Source organism: Oncorhynchus nerka, linkage group LG3 (genome assembly GCF_034236695.1).
Source record: "Oncorhynchus nerka isolate Pitt River linkage group LG3, Oner_Uvic_2.0, whole genome shotgun sequence".
In the NCBI taxonomy this organism is placed as follows: domain Eukaryota; kingdom Metazoa; phylum Chordata; class Actinopteri; order Salmoniformes; family Salmonidae; genus Oncorhynchus; species Oncorhynchus nerka.
The window spans coordinates 59,130,497-59,147,647 of NC_088398.1; the positions used below are offsets into that span (position 1 = coordinate 59,130,497).

General features: G+C 39.6%; 1 long non-coding RNA gene across 1 annotated transcript; it reads left to right on the forward strand.

The window, feature by feature from the left end:
* Positions 1–5,198: 5,198 nt before the first annotated feature.
* LOC135565942 (uncharacterized) lies at positions 5,199–13,453 on the forward strand. Its single transcript, XR_010461886.1, has 3 exons — positions 5,199–5,461; positions 8,664–11,922; positions 12,612–13,453. It is a non-coding gene; the product is annotated as an uncharacterized LOC135565942 (long non-coding RNA).
* Positions 13,454–17,151: the final 3,698 nt, after the last annotated feature.

Consider the following 17,151-nt stretch of genomic DNA (forward strand, 5'->3'; position numbering starts at 1 on the left):
AAGAATATGGGTAGCCTGAAGGCAAGAACAACACAGGAATTATGGAGATGTTCCCATATATTAAAGGTAGGGGTGTGTCTCTCATGGCTTCATACATGTGACAGTGGCTGCCAGCATAAAAAGCTATTGATGTGAAATGCATGAGATGTCTTATTTCTATGTGAAGGTGATTGAACACAACCAACATGAAGGTGAACAAATGCTTTTGGTATCATGTAAAATACCTATAGCATACCTTATGATTCTCATGTGTTTTCTGTTCAGGGAAAGTTGCATGTTTGAACATTGAATTACGTATTTTACATACTGCCTTGGGTCAGTTAGCAGTGTTCCACTCTAGCCTTGATCACAGGTTGGCTTGTCAGTGTTAAAAATATCAAAGCTGACTGTAATCATACAAAGACCCCTAGCAGACGCAATGAATGTATACCTGTAAAGAATGATGCCGGCACGCACACACAATCACTAACGCCCCTCATCGAAGGAACTGCTTTGAAGCCTTTGCAGTAAAAAAAAATAAAAAAAGTTGCACTGGATAAATTGGTGAAAGACCCCCGACAGAGACATGTCTCTCCTCTAATTGTCCTTCTCCCGCCCTCCTTCCTTCTAGCCCGTTTATACATGGTTCTAACATGCAGCTGTTGTCCTGATCTTGTCCACATTCTGATTGTGCCCATTTGTCGACAGGTGTAGACAATCAAAAGACTCATTGTGAACAGATTGTGGTTAGATTTTCCTGACCACCCCCGGAGGTACTAGAAGACGCATCTGATATGGATAGCCTTGAAGTGTAAAATCATCATGACAATGAAGTGATACAAATTTGGCCAACCTCCCCAAAAAGAAGTCACACCGGCCAGTTAAGGTAGTAGTTATGGACAACGATAACTCCAGACTTAAGATCACTGTCTTCATTAAAAACCAAATGCCTGCTGGTACTGTGATTGGATGCCACAGTCCAATCAAAATTAGATGACGCAGAGATATTGACCCGAATGACAGAAAAATGGTTCCCACGTCCAAAGCCAGCACAAAATTCAGCCAATGTCACTCAAAAGAAAATGAACTCTAGGTCTTCTACTGAGGCCTGCCTTTCTGCCATGTAGTGGGGAGAGGGGCACATTAAGTCATTTGGATTAGGCTTCGTCTAGTGTTAAGGCCCTAACTCTAGCTTCATGCACACATCCTGGCTCATCCCCTAAGCCTCGACCCTAACCGTAGCTTCATGCTCCCAGCTCAACCCTAACCCTGGTTTCATCTCCACATCTTGGATCAACCCTAATCCTAGCTATATGCTCTAGCTATACTGTGACGCATATCTTTTCACATTAAATGCAATGTATTGACTTATTCGTCACGCCTAAAAAGCTTACCAGACTGACGCTTATCAGTTGGTAGCAGGCTGACAAGGAACAGGCCCAACTCCAGACTGTGAACACATTTCATGCAGACGAATATCTCCCAGACACTTCTATTCAACTGTCTGAACCAACGACTCAGCAAAGAACAGCACCATTAAGTAGACAGTGGAGTGCATTATCCCTGCTGGTCTACCGGTGCATTCAACTAAACTAAATAAACCCAGACACCTTGGAACTTTGTCTTGTCCTAATCTGAGGGTGTGGAGAAGCATTGTCACATCTGTCTTTTGAAGTGATATCTCCCATTAGGATAAACTCCTGCTGGCTACATCATAACAGCTGGGTTGTCTCTGAGGGGCTACAATATTTCCTTGTCTCCTGGTGTCATGGGTAATCCTAATCATGCATGGTCACCAGCCTTGTGTTCTGTTCCTTGGCACACTGTGCTCTGTGAGGATCATGGAGTCAGCAGACTAAGCTCCATGAGGGATGGCATTTGGTTTCCCAGAGGGCCTGGGTATGCCAGGGTTCCCAGAGAAGCCTTCATGTGGGCTACTCATACCCGTCAGTCAACCTCATTCACTGTACGTACATGGTGTACTAACTGTGCAGCTTAGTGGCTGGGAGGGAGAGAGGATGTTCTAGTTCTTTTTTTCTCATCCTCTTCACCTCTCACACATGTTTTTCACCCCCACCCCATATACACAATCACTCCCTTTCCATTTCAATCTCTCACTCCTCCATTCTCTGTCCCTCTGTGTGTATGTCTCCCCCTCTCCAATGCTACATGACAAGAGTGTATAAATCTCTGCTGGGGATGAGTGATGGTGTCCAGTGGGAGCAGCGGCATAGTGTTTCCTTCTGTTCTCTTATTTGTGTGTGATAAAGGGCATCAATCTGACCCTGTCTGTCAGGAATGATTGTGTGGGTGGGGAGATGGGTGGGTGGGCGGATGGATGGGTGGGTGGGTGGGCGGATGGATGGGTGGGTGGGTGGGAGTAAGGAGATAAGGTGTGTTCTAACGTAACAGTCTTAGTGAATGAAAAATAAGTTTTAGTCTTACCTTATAAACCCAGTGACAGCTTTTGATTGAATACAGTAGGACCTAGAGCTCTGAAAACCAACAGAATGGTAGCCAAGCTGCTGATTATTTTGTCCCAAGAGATGGTCTATGATGTGTTGTTTTTATTGTTTTCTATTGGCCGCAGATGCTGACCAAGCCAATTCACAGTTCAGGACCTTTAATCTCACAGCCACATGCAGTAGCTACACTCAATATCACATATTAGATACTGTCTGGAGAGTCCAGACTAGGAGCTTTCAGCCTTGTATTATTTTCTAGGCAGGTAATGTAAAGAAAAGAATCATCCACATTCATCTGTTGTTTGGGCACAGTTATTTCAAACAGTTACAGGGAGATTAAGTTAAGAGCCTATTTTTAAACATGCAGCGTCTTCCTCTCCTCTCTTTAAAGTAGAAGCTCTGTCTAAAGAGTTGTAACTTTTTTCCTTTTGTTGTGTCCTTTCTTCCACACTCACAGATATAGATAAACATGATAGGTGAAAGCAACATGGTGTGTCAACCTATCCAGTCCTTTCATTAATCAGTGGTAATGAAGGCATTGATCGTGTGCAACTTCATCCTACACAGAAACGCAAATCTGACCTCATATCAGTCAGTGTGTAAGGGGCAACTGCCTCCTCCTCCAAATCAGTCACTCCACCAACCTCATTAGGTTGACCATCTCTCAGTTGGATGTGGATCAAGGTCATCGGACCTGACTGGACCTGTCCTCCTCCCAACGTTTAGTTCTCTGACCTTTTCTGTCCTGTCAGCCACAGGAGTTCCCCCTCAATACATTTGCATGACATTGAATCGGCGTCCTTCGTTAGCTCTCTCCCCCCTGGCTAGTGTCTCTATGTGTTGGCTATTCTGCTTTGAGGTGTGTTCTTTCTCTCTTACACTCATGCACACACTCACTCACTGACAGAGTGAGTGCAGAGTTGCAAAGAAAAAGCCATATCTCAGACTGGCCAATAAAAAGAAAAGATTAAGATTGGCAAAAGAACACAGATACAGGAACTCTGCCTAGAAGGCCAGCATCCTGAAGTTGCCTCTTCACTGTTGATGTTGAGACTGGTGTTTTGCGGGTACTATTTAATGAAGCTGCCAGTTGAGGACTTGTGAGGCGTCTGTTTCTCAAACTAGACACTCTAATGTACTTGTCCTTTTGCTCAGTTGTGCACCGGGGTCTCCCACTCCTCTTTCTATTCTGGTTAGGGCCAGTTTGCGCTGTTATGTGAAGGGAGTAGTACACAATGTTGTACAATATCTTCAGTTTCTTGGACATTTCTCACATGGAATAGCCTTCATTTCTCAGAACAAGAATAGACTGACAAGTTTCAGAAGAAAGTTATTTGTTTCTGGCCATTTTGAGCCAGTAATTGAACCCACATATGCTGATGCTTCAGATACTCAACTAGTCTAAAGAAGGCCCGTTTTATTGCTTCTTTGATCAGGGCAACAGTTTTCAGTTGTGCTAACATAATTGCAAAAGGGTTTTCTAATGATCAATTAGCTTTTTAAAATGATAAACTTGGATTAGCTAACACAACTTTCCATTGGAACACAGGAGTGATGGTTGCTGATAATGGGCCTCTGTACGCCTATGTAGATATTCAATAAAAAATGTCCAGCTACAATAGTCATTTACAACATTAACAATGTCTACACTGTATTTATGATAATTTTAATGTTATTTTAATGGACAGAAAAATAGCTTTTCTTTCAAAAACAAGGACATTTCTAAGTGACCCTAAATTTTGGACCGGTAGTGTATACTTTTACTTTTGATACTTTAGTATATTTGATCAATTACATTTACTTTTGATATTTACGTATATTTAAAACCAAATACTTTCAGACTTTTACTCAAGTAGTGTTTTACTGGGTGACTTTCACTTTTACTTGAGTCATTTTCTATTAAGGTATCTTTACTTTTACTCAAGTATGAAAATTGGGTACTTTTTCCATCTCTGGTGAGTGACGGCTAGTACAATAAAGGCCTAGATTCAATCAGATCCTGCGTTAACAGGGGATAGCCGACACCCGCATAGCTGATGTTTTGGCGGTGTCAGAGGTGTAACTGCGTTGGAGCTGTGAAATTAGTGAGCAGCTGTTCTTGTTCATTGTCACGCAGCCACACCCATCCCACTCATGTTGGAAGTTCAGAGCAAGAAAGTGTAGAAATAAAAATAATGACTCTCATATTTTAAATAATTAAATTAAATGAGGATTTCTATCAGCCTAATTGAGGTGTAGATTAGATATCAGATTCCAGTGTTTTTTTAAACAAGGTTGCATGGGATTTCTCTTAATGCGACTCCGTGCAGCCAATGTCCAATGCCGCTTTAGCTATGGAGCCCTACATCAAGTGGCTTTATTCTGCTCGTTGATATATGTGCACTCTATAAACAATTCTACTCTTGTGAAAAGGACTGTTGATTTTCTTTCTCTCTATCTCCTTGTCTTCAAACAGGAGGAAGAGAGCAATTCTCTGGAGAAAGTCTATGAGATGATGACACTCTGGAGAGTCATTATTCTCTCCTCCACAATGAAACAGCAGGAAATGGGGCTTCTTGCTCTCTGAACGGAGTTCATAAATAGAAATATGTGAAAATGCCAGTAGATAGAGCCGTCACACTCTAACCCGCGCACGCACGCACGCACACACGCATGGATGAACACACGCACGTACACACACACACTCCACCAGTGATGACCTACCCATAGTTCCGGCTTTAAATTAACATAAAGAGAAAATGTTAATAGGAACTAGCAGGTTAACTCTCCCCTTGAGTCCTTGGATCCACGCCACAACAGCAGCATTTTTAAGAACCTGAGAGACATCATTTTGGAGTGCACACACACACACCAATTCATGAGGTCTGGCGAGGCTCTTCCTTTATGATGCCTTTGTTTTTCTCCCTGCTGTAATATGTCTGAGGCATCCTGTTACCCTGGTGCTCCTGGGTAGAGGATCACTTCTAACTGAATCACATCACAGCAGTATCTCTCTATGAAGGTGTTTTTGTTCACAGGTGGGTTTTGGCTGTGTTGATATGTAGACAGATTTCTCGCTTTTTCTCGCATTCTACATCCGTTCTTCATGCTAAGGGCTCTTTTCAATCCGCATCGCGGAAGTTCCTCTTTACAGAGTGATTGAAATTTAAAGGCAATCTCCCCACTTTAACGGAGACTGCATTCATGATAAACGCTGCATATGTCTGCTCAATTGGAAAGTACCTTTAAACTTATATTGCGGAATCTGTTACACTTCAGCTTTACAGATTGAATAGATCCCTAAACCTTACCGTCAAAAATTGTTTGCACATACAGTGGGGCAAAAAAGTATTTAGTCAGCCACCAATTGTGCAAGTTCTCCCACTTAAAAAGATGAGAGAGGCCTGTAATGTTCATCATAGGTACACGTCAACTATGACAAACAAAATGAGAAAATAAAATCAGTATAAATCAGTATATTTTATCAGTATAAAAGACACCTGTCCACAACCTCAAACAGTCACACTCCAAACTCCACTATGGCCAAGACCAAAGAGCTGTCAAAGGACACCAGAAACAAAATTGTAGACCTGCACCAGGCTGGGAAGACTGAATCTGCAATAGGTAAGCAGCTTGGTTTGAAGAAATCAACTGTGGGAGCAATTATTAGGAAATGGAAGACATACAAGACCACTGATAATCTCCCTCGATCTGGGGCTCCACACAATATCTCACCCCGTGGGGTCAAAATGATCACAAGAACGGTGAGCGAAAATCCCAGAACCACACGATGGGACCTAGTGAATGACCTGCAGAGAGCTGGGACCAAAGTAACAAAGCCTACCATCAGTAACACACTACGCCGCCAGGGACTCAAATCCTGCAGTGCCAGACGTGTCCCCCTGCTTAAGCCAGTACATGTCCAGGCCCGTCTGAAGTTTGCTAGAGAGCATTTGGATGATCCAGAAGAAGATTGGGAGAATGTCATATGGTCAGATGAAACCAAAATATAACTTTTTGGTAAAAACTCAACTCGTCGTGTTTGGAGGACAAAGAATGCTGAGTTGCATCCAAAGAACACCATACCTACTGTGAGGCATGGGGGTGGAAACATCATGCTTTGGGGCTGTTTTTCTGCAAAGGGACCAGGACGACTGATCCATGTAAAGGAAAGAATGAATGGGGCCATGTATCGTGAGATTTTGAGTGAAAACCTCCTTCCATCAGCAAGGGCATTGAAGATGAAACGTGGCTGGGTCTTTCAGTATGACAATGATCCCAAACACACCGCCCGGGCAACGAAGGAGTGGCTTCGTAAGAAGCATTTCAAGGTCCTGGAGTGGCCTAGCCAGTCTCCAGATCTCAACCCCATAGAAAATCTTTGGAGGGAGTTGAAAGTCCGTGTTGCCCAGCAACAGCCCCAAAACATCACTGCTCTAGAGGAGATCTGCATGAAGGAATGGGCCAAAATTCCAGCAACAGTGTGTGAAAACCTTGTGAAGACTTACAGAAAACGTTTGACCTCTGTCATTGCCAACAAAGGGTATATAACAAAGTATTGAGATAAACTTTTGTTATTGACCAAATACTTATTTTCCACCATAATTTGCAAATAAATTCATAAAAAATCCTACAATGTGATTTTCTGGATTTTTTTTCTCATTTTGCCTGTCATAGTTGAAGTGCCTCTCTCATCTTTTTAAGTGGGAAGATTTGCACAATTGGTGGCTGACTAAATACTTTTTTAGTACACTGTATATTATGACGTTTGTTTTGGTGTTTTGCAGCGTTCGGCCTGTTTTTTTCCGGCTGTTCGAGGACACCTTGTTTTTTTCTTGTGGCTTGTCGAAGTTCGGTAGCTGAAGTCTACGCCCCTTCGTCAGTGATTGGTCAACAATCAATTAAGTGTTTCTTGTCATTCAACGATAGACAACTAGTTTTCAAGTTCATTATTTCACTTGAGAAATACTGCACCAAACATCTTAGTTATATGTAAAATTGTGTGACTAAGAACTCCTCAGCAAAAATGTCAAAATTAATTACAGATTTCTTCAGTTGAGGAAGTGTAATGTTGTTGATATGGCGTCTCAAGAGGGACAAACAGAAAAAGGGATTATGCAAGCGCAGACGTTCACTTTGCCTAGCCTTGTTCTACTACGAGCAAACCGAACCTATGTATGCGGATATCTTAAACCACTATGGGATCGGTGTCCCCCTCGCGGGACGGTTGAGCTAACGTAGGCTAATGTGATTAGCATGAGGTTGTAAGTAACAATACAATTCCCAGGACAATGACATATTTGATTTGGGCAGAAAGATTAAATTCCTGTTAATCTAACTGCACTGTCCAATTTACAGTAGCTATTACATTGAAATAATACCATGCTATTGTTTGAGGAGAGTGCACAATTATGAACTTGAAAATGTATTAATACACCAATTAGGCACGTTTGGGCAGTCTTAATACAACACTTTGAACAGATTTGCAATGGTTCATTGGATCAGTCTAAAACGTTGCACATACTCTGCTGCCATCTAGTGGCCGAAATCTAAATTGTGCCTGGGCTGGAATAATACAATATGGTCTTTCTCTTGCATTTCATAGATGATGGTACAACACCCCCCCCCCCCCATATCAACAATATGCATATCCTTGCTCCAGGTCCTGAGCTACAGGCAGTTATATTTGGGTGTCATTTTAGGCGAAATTTTAAAAAAAAGTGTTGGATCCTTAAGTCAACACATGCACATAGAAATTAAGCCAGAGACGTACTTCAAAGGCTGACTCCGTGACTACCCCCAACAGTAGAGCCTGTCCCACTTCTTCAGCCTCATGTGGCTGTGGCAGGGAAAGTACACACTTTTTTTCAATGCATATATTGTATGTATAGTTGGTCTTTGGAGTTGAACCCAATTGAATCCTGGTGTGCTCTGCACCAGGCTCTGCAAATTGAGCTACAGAGATCAATCTTCTGAAGCTTTAGAAAGTGAGTAGTGGGAGTATTCTGTAGGTCAGAGATTCTTGGTGTGAAATTATCTGTTTTTAAGAACAACCGTCTAGCTCTCCTATTGCTTTACTTCACTCAGCGCTAGAATGTCACTATCAAGCGAGAAAAAACTTGAAAGAACAAACAGAAAACATAGGTTGTGTATAGTAAGGTCTGTTGTTTTTTCTTGTGGTTCGCATATGATTACAAGTGTCATAATAAATGTTTTTGTCTTTTTTTGTCTCATTAACAGAATCACTATTGTTCCTGCCTTGTCTCCGGCCATCTCTGCACCAGGTAAGCAGGGGTCCTTTTTATTTAAAATTCCTCCATTTTAGGAAGTCTAAATATAGCTTGTGTCCTGCAGCTCTCTGTCTGAATTGATTACCTCATGGATCAAGCCTGGCTTCTTATTTTAGACCACAGATTACTGCTCAGAGGATTAACAGTACAGAGTGAGGTTTAGAAAGTGGGATAAATAGCTATTGGAAGCTATTGTAATAAATGGAATGTATCAGTGTATATTTAGATACCACAAGGATTAAGAAAATATTGTTTGTAATGGTCTTGCTTATGTAAAGGTGGGTGATGTGGAAGGTTATGATTAGATATCAAAACACATTATTGTTATGTGTCTCGGTGTCTTTGTGATGTGATTTCCTGTATCCCAGGTTTAATGCTCATGAATTATATTTCTGTACATCCTCATCTATTCATTTATCCTGAATGCAATTTCATTACCGTAGCCTTGCTTGGTGAGGGATGAAAACGGGTGCATTGACAAGGCCCTAAACGTATCTTTACATTGCGGTATCATTACTGTATTTATGATTTTCCGCTGCTTCATTATCTTCATTGAATGAAACCAAGATCACCCCGTAATGGCAGCACATTTACTTCTAATGCCCTCTTTTACATGAGATATTGGGAAATAATCCCAGGTGCTGCAGTATTCTTTCTTCTTCGTTTGTTTGTCTGTGTTTATTTCTTTGCTCGCCAAAAGGTTTCTGAAGGTTCAATGATCCCGATGGTAACAACATGCACACAGGACTCAGACTCCATTCACAGTTACGTACATCTATCCATTAAATGTTGATCTTCAGAAAACTTTAGTCCAATATGACCAAGCACAGGGACAGGGAGTGGTAGGTTGTCTCTTTCTGCTGAATGTGATAATGTGCTAAAGTTCTCAAGGTTAAGTTTCACCTCAATGAGTTTAAGGATAGTGTACATTGCATCCTTGGCTGCATCTATATCTGAAAAGCACAGTAAACTTAGAGAACACAGGTTTTTTAACCTTAAGATTCTTCACTTTCTACATATTTCATACCATTAGGGGAAAAGTCTTTACAGCTCAATTTAAAGTCAATAAGAAAGTATAATTTTCATATTCAGTTCCCTTTGCAGGGATTAATAGGAAATCGAAATGCCACACATTCTCTACATATTCTCAAATGCCCAATTCTCTCAGTTCAGTTGAATTAGGGAGCTCCTCAGCCTCAACCCATCCACGCTCCGTGAAACCTCCAGAGATTTTGTTAAATGAGATTATTTGGCCTAGAGAAGGCCATCCCTATTTAAACAGCAGCCATTTTCTCTCAGTAGAATTATAGAGGACTCATATATCATTGACATTGTCACTGAGCTATAGCCTAATCTGGCTACTGTGCAAATTGTTACTTTGATGGGCCTTTATGTCTTTTCACTTTGATGAATTCTCCTACATATCCACAGTAGCCACCTTTCCTCAGTCTTCTTCCAAGGGCAAGCACAATAGTTTCCCTTGGTCCTGGTTAAGAGGATTTGGGCAGCTCTTCCTTTAAATTAATTCACTGAAGAGGATTTGAGTAGGTTTTCTATAGATACCTTCATTGGATTGTATGTCAGTTATTAGCATTTTTGTAGTAAATAAATAAGGGTAAAAAACGTTTTGGGAGACTTGACCAAATTCACATAGAACTGTGAGTTATAGACCTACCAATCTACTTTAAAACAAGTCTAAGATGCATTATATCTGTTTGATGTGCGCTATTTCTATGCTTCATGTTCTTAAGTTTTGTTTTTGTATCTTTTACTTTCGGTTTTGTACACCAGTTTATAACTGCTGAAATACAAATATTTTTGGTTATGGAAAATATATTTCACAGCGATTTAGATAGTATAGTGTAGCGAATCATTGTACTGTCTTATTTTGTCACATAAACTGAAATTAGGCAAACTATTAGAGTTTTAGCAAGCAGTTTTCTGCATAGTGCAACTTTAACAATAAAGACATTTGGAAGCCTATATTAATGTGTGCGGATTGTTCAATGTTTCAAAAGATAAAATAAAAGCATGACTAATTATAGGTTAGATTTATGGATTAATATACAGTACCAGTGTCACGTTCTGACCTTTATTTTGTATTTATTTAGTATGGTCAGGGCGTGAGTTGGGTGGGCAGTCTATGTTTGTTTTTCTATGTTTTGGGGTATTTCTATGTTTCAGCCTAGTATGGTTCTCAATCAGAGGCAGGTGTCATTAGTTGTCTCTGATTGAGAATCATACTTAGGTAGCCTGGGTTTCACTGTGTGTTTGTGGGTGATTGTTCCTGTCTCTGTGTTTGCACCAGATAGGACTGTTTAGGTTTTCGCACATTTATTGTTTTGTTAGTTATTTCATGTCTAGTTCCTTTATTAAAGAACATGAATAACCACCACGCTTCATTTTGGTCCGCTTCTCCTTCACCACAGGAAAACCCTTACAACCAGGCTGTATCACAACTGGCCGTGATTGGGAGTCTCATAGGGCGGCACACAATTGGCCCAGTGTCGTCCGGGTTTGGCCGGTGTAGGCCGTCATTGTAAATAAGAATTTGTTTTTAACTGATTTGCCTAGTTAAATAAAGGTTAAACAAACAACAAACCAGTCAAAAGTTTGAACACACCTACTCATTCAAGGGTTTTTCTTTATTTTTTAAACTATTTATCTACATTGTAGCATAGTAGTGAAGACATCAAAACTATGAAATACCACATGGACTCGTAGTAAAAATGAAAATATATTTTATATTTGAGATTCTTCAAAATAGCCACCCTTTGATAGCTTTGCACACAATTATTTTTTTCTTCTTTCATAATACAGATCAACAATTTACGTTGTTACGTCATACAAAACAGAACACAAGTATTAAAAAGAAAATACTAAAACATGCAAAATATATAAATTAAATAATAATTAAATAAACAATTCTAGTGCAATTGTAGTCACACTGAAAAAAATCGTATTATAATGTTTCTTGTTGTTATTCACTAGGGTTCATGTTTTAATAAGATAGTTAAATTCAATAAAAAATAAATGTAATTTTTGTATAAGTCAATTCTTCATGATCTTATCTGTCTCTTTCTTGGAAGGTTGTTTATATGAATATTATATATATTTTTATCTGTAGCTGTATGAATAATGAATGAAAGCACCAGATGATGTAAAGGCGGACTAATGAAGTTTGCAGTTTGAATAGGACACACAACACAGTGAGTAAATGTCTCTTTACCATACGAATACATTCATGTCCACTCCACCTCAGCTCAACATACGTTAAGGCGGCTATACCAGTGAAATAAAATCATAAATAATACACAGAGTTACAGGAGTATTTAAGGCCAGTGGTTAAGGGCCTGCAGGTTTCCACCCTTGCCTTATAAACAACTATTGATGGGAAGCGCAGGTGAGAGTGAATGCAATTGTTAGCTCTCAGGCCAATAAATGTTATCTATTAAACAGTTAAGTTAATCAAAAAGGAGAGATAGCAGCTCTCCACTACACTAGATTTTTGGCAGCACAATATAATATTAAACCTTAGTACAGTGTATTGTCTTTGAACAGTATACCATCGTTTAATAGGTTACACAGCAGGACACAACATTACATAGGCCTGTATGTCCCAAAATAGCATATCCAACACTTTACTTTCAAACATTTCCCTTCATCACACTTGACTTATCAATATTTTACCATATTCATCTTCTCAAAGACAGAAGGTGAGTCTGTGGACTAGAGAGAACATCATGCACCACACACACTCCTAGATAGCCACACCACAAGTCCTCACAGCCATGTGTGTCTGATATTCTGTATATGTACAGAAACATTCAACAGCTGCCCGCAATTGATCTATTTTATAGATAAAACATTTTTGTCCATCTCTCTATCCTATCTCAAGCTCCAGTCAGATGAAGGAGGCAGCACACTGAGTGTTTCCACTTTCCATCTGCCACTGTGCTTGCGTAACCGTTCCAGAGGACAGCGTTGAGCAAGATGGGGTCCCAGCACCATGTAACATGCAGCATGCAGCACCAGCTGTGACTCATGATGAGCAGGACTCTCTCTTCCTCTTTCTCAGTCTCTCTGAGCCCTTCTGTCTGGGTCTATGGGGAGATGCTGGACCCCAGCTCCCCCTGGAAGCAATATGTCCCACTTCCACTAAATGTCTGCTCCATTAGCCTACAGGCCCATTTGCCAACATCCCCAGGACCTGTCACTGCCCCACCTCCTCCAGGAACAAGGTGTGAGGTCACCCTGGCCTTTTGTGATTAGCTCCCGGCTGCTTTTTTATGAAGGAGGAACAAAGTAGCCTAGTTCTTTCTGGTAATTACCGTGCAATCAGTTTATAATTCATGTACCTTTTGAACTGAGAAGAGCAGGGGGTTGTCACAAGGTGTGGTAACTGTGCAATAATACACGTGTGCATGGTTTTATAAGTGGGGGGGGCATAATATTAATATTATATATATATATTTTTTATCCAGTCGGATAAACACTCCAAACGGCCTACCCGACGCTCGGAGGCGTCCGCATGGTCCTAAAGCACACCGCTGCCTTGTTTTGTATCACATTCCAATGATAAAACATGGCGGACAAAAATGTAATTTCAGAATGTTCCTTCCCCAGTGAAAGTTTCACCCCAGTGTAAATGTGTAGCCTAATTACATTGTTGTGAAGGAGCATCAATCCACCCATTGTTAAAACTCATAAATGTGACAATGAAATAAGTATGAAATTAAATTATTATTGAGTGTGTCTCACTTCATTCAGTAAAGGACATGCCATTCCTCCAGCATCTATCAAGTGCTTGTCAACACCTTTAAAATACACCATTACAGAGCTGCTGAATTGAAAGTATCTAACCTTCAGAAAGATGGCCAGCATTCTGCTAAATTTTAAGTGAGTCATTCAATCAATAATAAGGTAGTGTAAACACTATTTTTAAATGATCCAATATGTAATATGGTACACTTTATAATTAGGTTTTAATAGCCTCCTGAGAGGCTAGAAAAGTGATCAAGATCTTCAATGAGACTATGCAGGGATCCAGATTGCGGACTTAAGAAAAACCTAGAGTCATCAGCATACATTGACACTTTTGTTTTTATCCCCTGGATTTCTAACCCCTTGATGTACTTGTTAGATCTAATTTTAATAGCTATAATAAATAGATCTAATTTTAATAGCTATAATAAATAGATATGGAGACAACAGACAGACTTGTTTTACTCCTCTTAAAGCTCAATTCTTTCTGAGAAGTATCCATTATTTACTATTTTACATCTGGGGTTGCTGTACATAACTTTAACCCATTGTATAATAGAGTCACCAAAATTAAAGTAATCTAGGCATTTATATATAAATTCTAGTCGTACTTTATCAAACGTCTTTTCAAAGTCTGCTATGAAGATCAGGCGTGGTATCTTCAATGTTTCATAATGTTCACTTGTTTCAGGTAATTGTCGTATATTATCTCCAATATATCGTTCATGTAAAAAACCTGTCTGATCAGGATGAACAATATCTCATAAAACCTTTTTTATTCTATATGCTATGCATTTCGCCAGGATTTTCGCATCACAACATTGAAGTGTTTAAGGCCTCCAGTTTTTTAAATGGACTGAATCTTTATACTTACCACCTGGGTCCTGTTTTAGTAGTAATGAAATCAGACCTTCTTGTTGAGTACATGAAAGTCTAAAATTTGTATAAGAGTAATTAAAACATGTTAATAATGGATATTTGAATACATCAAAAAAGGTCTGATATATCTCTACCCTGGTGTTTTTCCAGACTGAAAATATTTAGTTGCCTCAAAACGTTCCTCTTCTGTAAGTTGGCCTTTACACAGGTCTTTCTGTAAATGTATTAATTTTCATTATTATTATTAGGAAAGAAATCCTTACAGGGATTGCACTTAAAGAAACTTTCAAAGTCCTTGAAATCTTCCGTATCGAATAACCTTCATGCCTTAAAGTCAGTGGCGGTACTAGCTTGTATGGCTCCCTTGGCGAACCCCCCCCTTCAGCGCACCAACTAAAAAAACACCATTCTGCACTAACTGTAGTTTTTATTCAGACAATTGGAACAAATAAATAATAACAAATAAATAATAATAACTTCTAAAACTATATACATATAAACATTTTTACAAAAATATCAAAAAGAAGTAACAAAGACAAATAATACTGTGAAACTATATATTCACAGTATTATGAATGAATTGTGGTTTATTTGGTATCATTTCGTAGTGTGAATGATTTTACTAATTCCATTAGTACTGTACAAAGTTAGAGGTGCGCTATTTGATAGATTCCCCCGCTCCCCCTACACCGTGCTTCCAGTGGGGAGACCTGAGGTCAACCTATTAATTGACCCACAGTCCTACACGGTGACATGATATCATTGACGTGTCGTGCAAAGAGCGATAGAAAACCTATTGGTTTAATGTCACCATTCCCCAAAAAATTGTGTGGGCGCCCAGTGCCGCCACCCGTCAAGATGCCGCCCTGGGCGGCTGCCCATGTTGCCTATACCTAAATCCGCCACTACCTTAAAGTAATGATGGACTGTCGTTTCTCTTTGCTTATTTGAGCTGTTCTTGCCATAATATGGACTTGGTCTTTTACCAAATAGGGCCATCTCCTGTATACCCCCCCTACCTTGTCACAACACAACTGATTGGCTCAAACGCATTAAGAAGGAAAGAAATTCCACAAATGAACTCTTAACAAGGCACACCTGTTAATTGAAATGCATTCCAGGTGACTACCTCATGAAACTGGATGAGAGAATGCCAAGAGTGTGCAAAGCTGTCATCAAGGCTAAGAGTGGCAACCACAATCACCCGACCTCAACCCAATTGAGATGGTTTGGGATGAGTTGGACCGCAGAGTGAAGGAAAAGCAGCCAACAAGTGCTATTTGTAGAATCGCAAATATAAAATACATTTGAATTTGTTTAGCACTTTCTTGGTTACTATATGATTCCATATGAGTAATTTCATAGTTTTGATGTCTTTACTATTATTCTACAATGTAGAAAATAGTCAAATAAAGAAAAACCCTGGAATGTGTGTGTTATAATAGGTGTTATAAAACATTTGACTGGCAGTGTATTTCAGATGAAACCATCATGATTGTCAGTTTCCACATGCACTAAATAGTCTACATATATTTCTAGTTCTTGCAAAAACTGTCTCTCACGTGGAGTCAAGTGTCATTGAGATTTGACCTGCACAGAAACTCTCCATTGAATAGATCAGTGGTGTTGTGAAGGGTAAATACAGCTATATTTAGCCTAATAGCTTACCCACCTTGTGCGTAAAAATGCATTGAAAGAATAGGAAACATTACTTCTTTACCCAAGACTGGGGATCAGAGTTTACCCACCAAATGTTTTACCACCACATATAGACCCATTTCTTGGCAGCGTCATGAAAAGTTGCACGCCCAGTTCGGAATCAGAAAAATCTTTGTTTACCGTGGATATGATCACATGCAATTTCAAATGCAGCTCATGCAAGTTAACACATTATCAGATGCTTATCGTCTATAACATTGCAGATTACACAAGCATTTCGCTACACCCGCAATAACATCTGCTAAACACATGTATGTGATCAATAACATTTTGTTTGATTTGATGTCATCTGAGGGTTGATTACCTGGCAAGCCAGTGAGGCAAGGTAAAATATCCCAAATAGGGCTAGATAAAGCCAGAAGAATAATATACTTGTTGAACATAGCTATAGCCATCAGTTTTGCATGCTTTCATGGTCATCTCTCACTGTTAAGTTTGTCAAGGTCCTGACTTTACCATTAGCCATCCTGCTCCAGAGATTTTTGGTGCAGGATTAATTTTTTTCCATTTATTTTACTAGGCAAGTCAGTTAAGAACAAATTCTTGTTTTCAATGACAGCCTAGGAACAGTGGGTTAACTGCCTTGCTACCTGCCGCCCCATGTGCGTGCATCACCGGAACGGGACACTTGCTTGTAATCAAAATATGTCTCTATAAAAGAGGTTTCATCTTATTACTATTGTTTTCACACCTAGTTTCAAGTGTCAAGTTTTATTAGTCATATGTACAGGATACACTAAGTCCAATGAAATGCTTACTTGCAGCTTAAATGCTTACTTTTTCGATAATGCAACAATAATAAATAATAAAAGATAAGAATACGAACAAAGTAAATGGCTTAGTAGAATAGAATAAACATTTTAGCATAAGTATAATACAGGAAGGCACAATTTATAGTCCAATATTTACATATTTATCAGGGAAAGGGGGGATTGGCGGGGCAAGTGTTTAAATTGTGCAGTATTAGCTATAGTAAATGAGTCTGGTAGCAGCAATTGTCTGTATGTGTGTATGTGTGTATGTGTGTGTGCTAAGGTGAGGATAGTCAGTCCAGTTCAAGTGTTCAGCATTCTTAT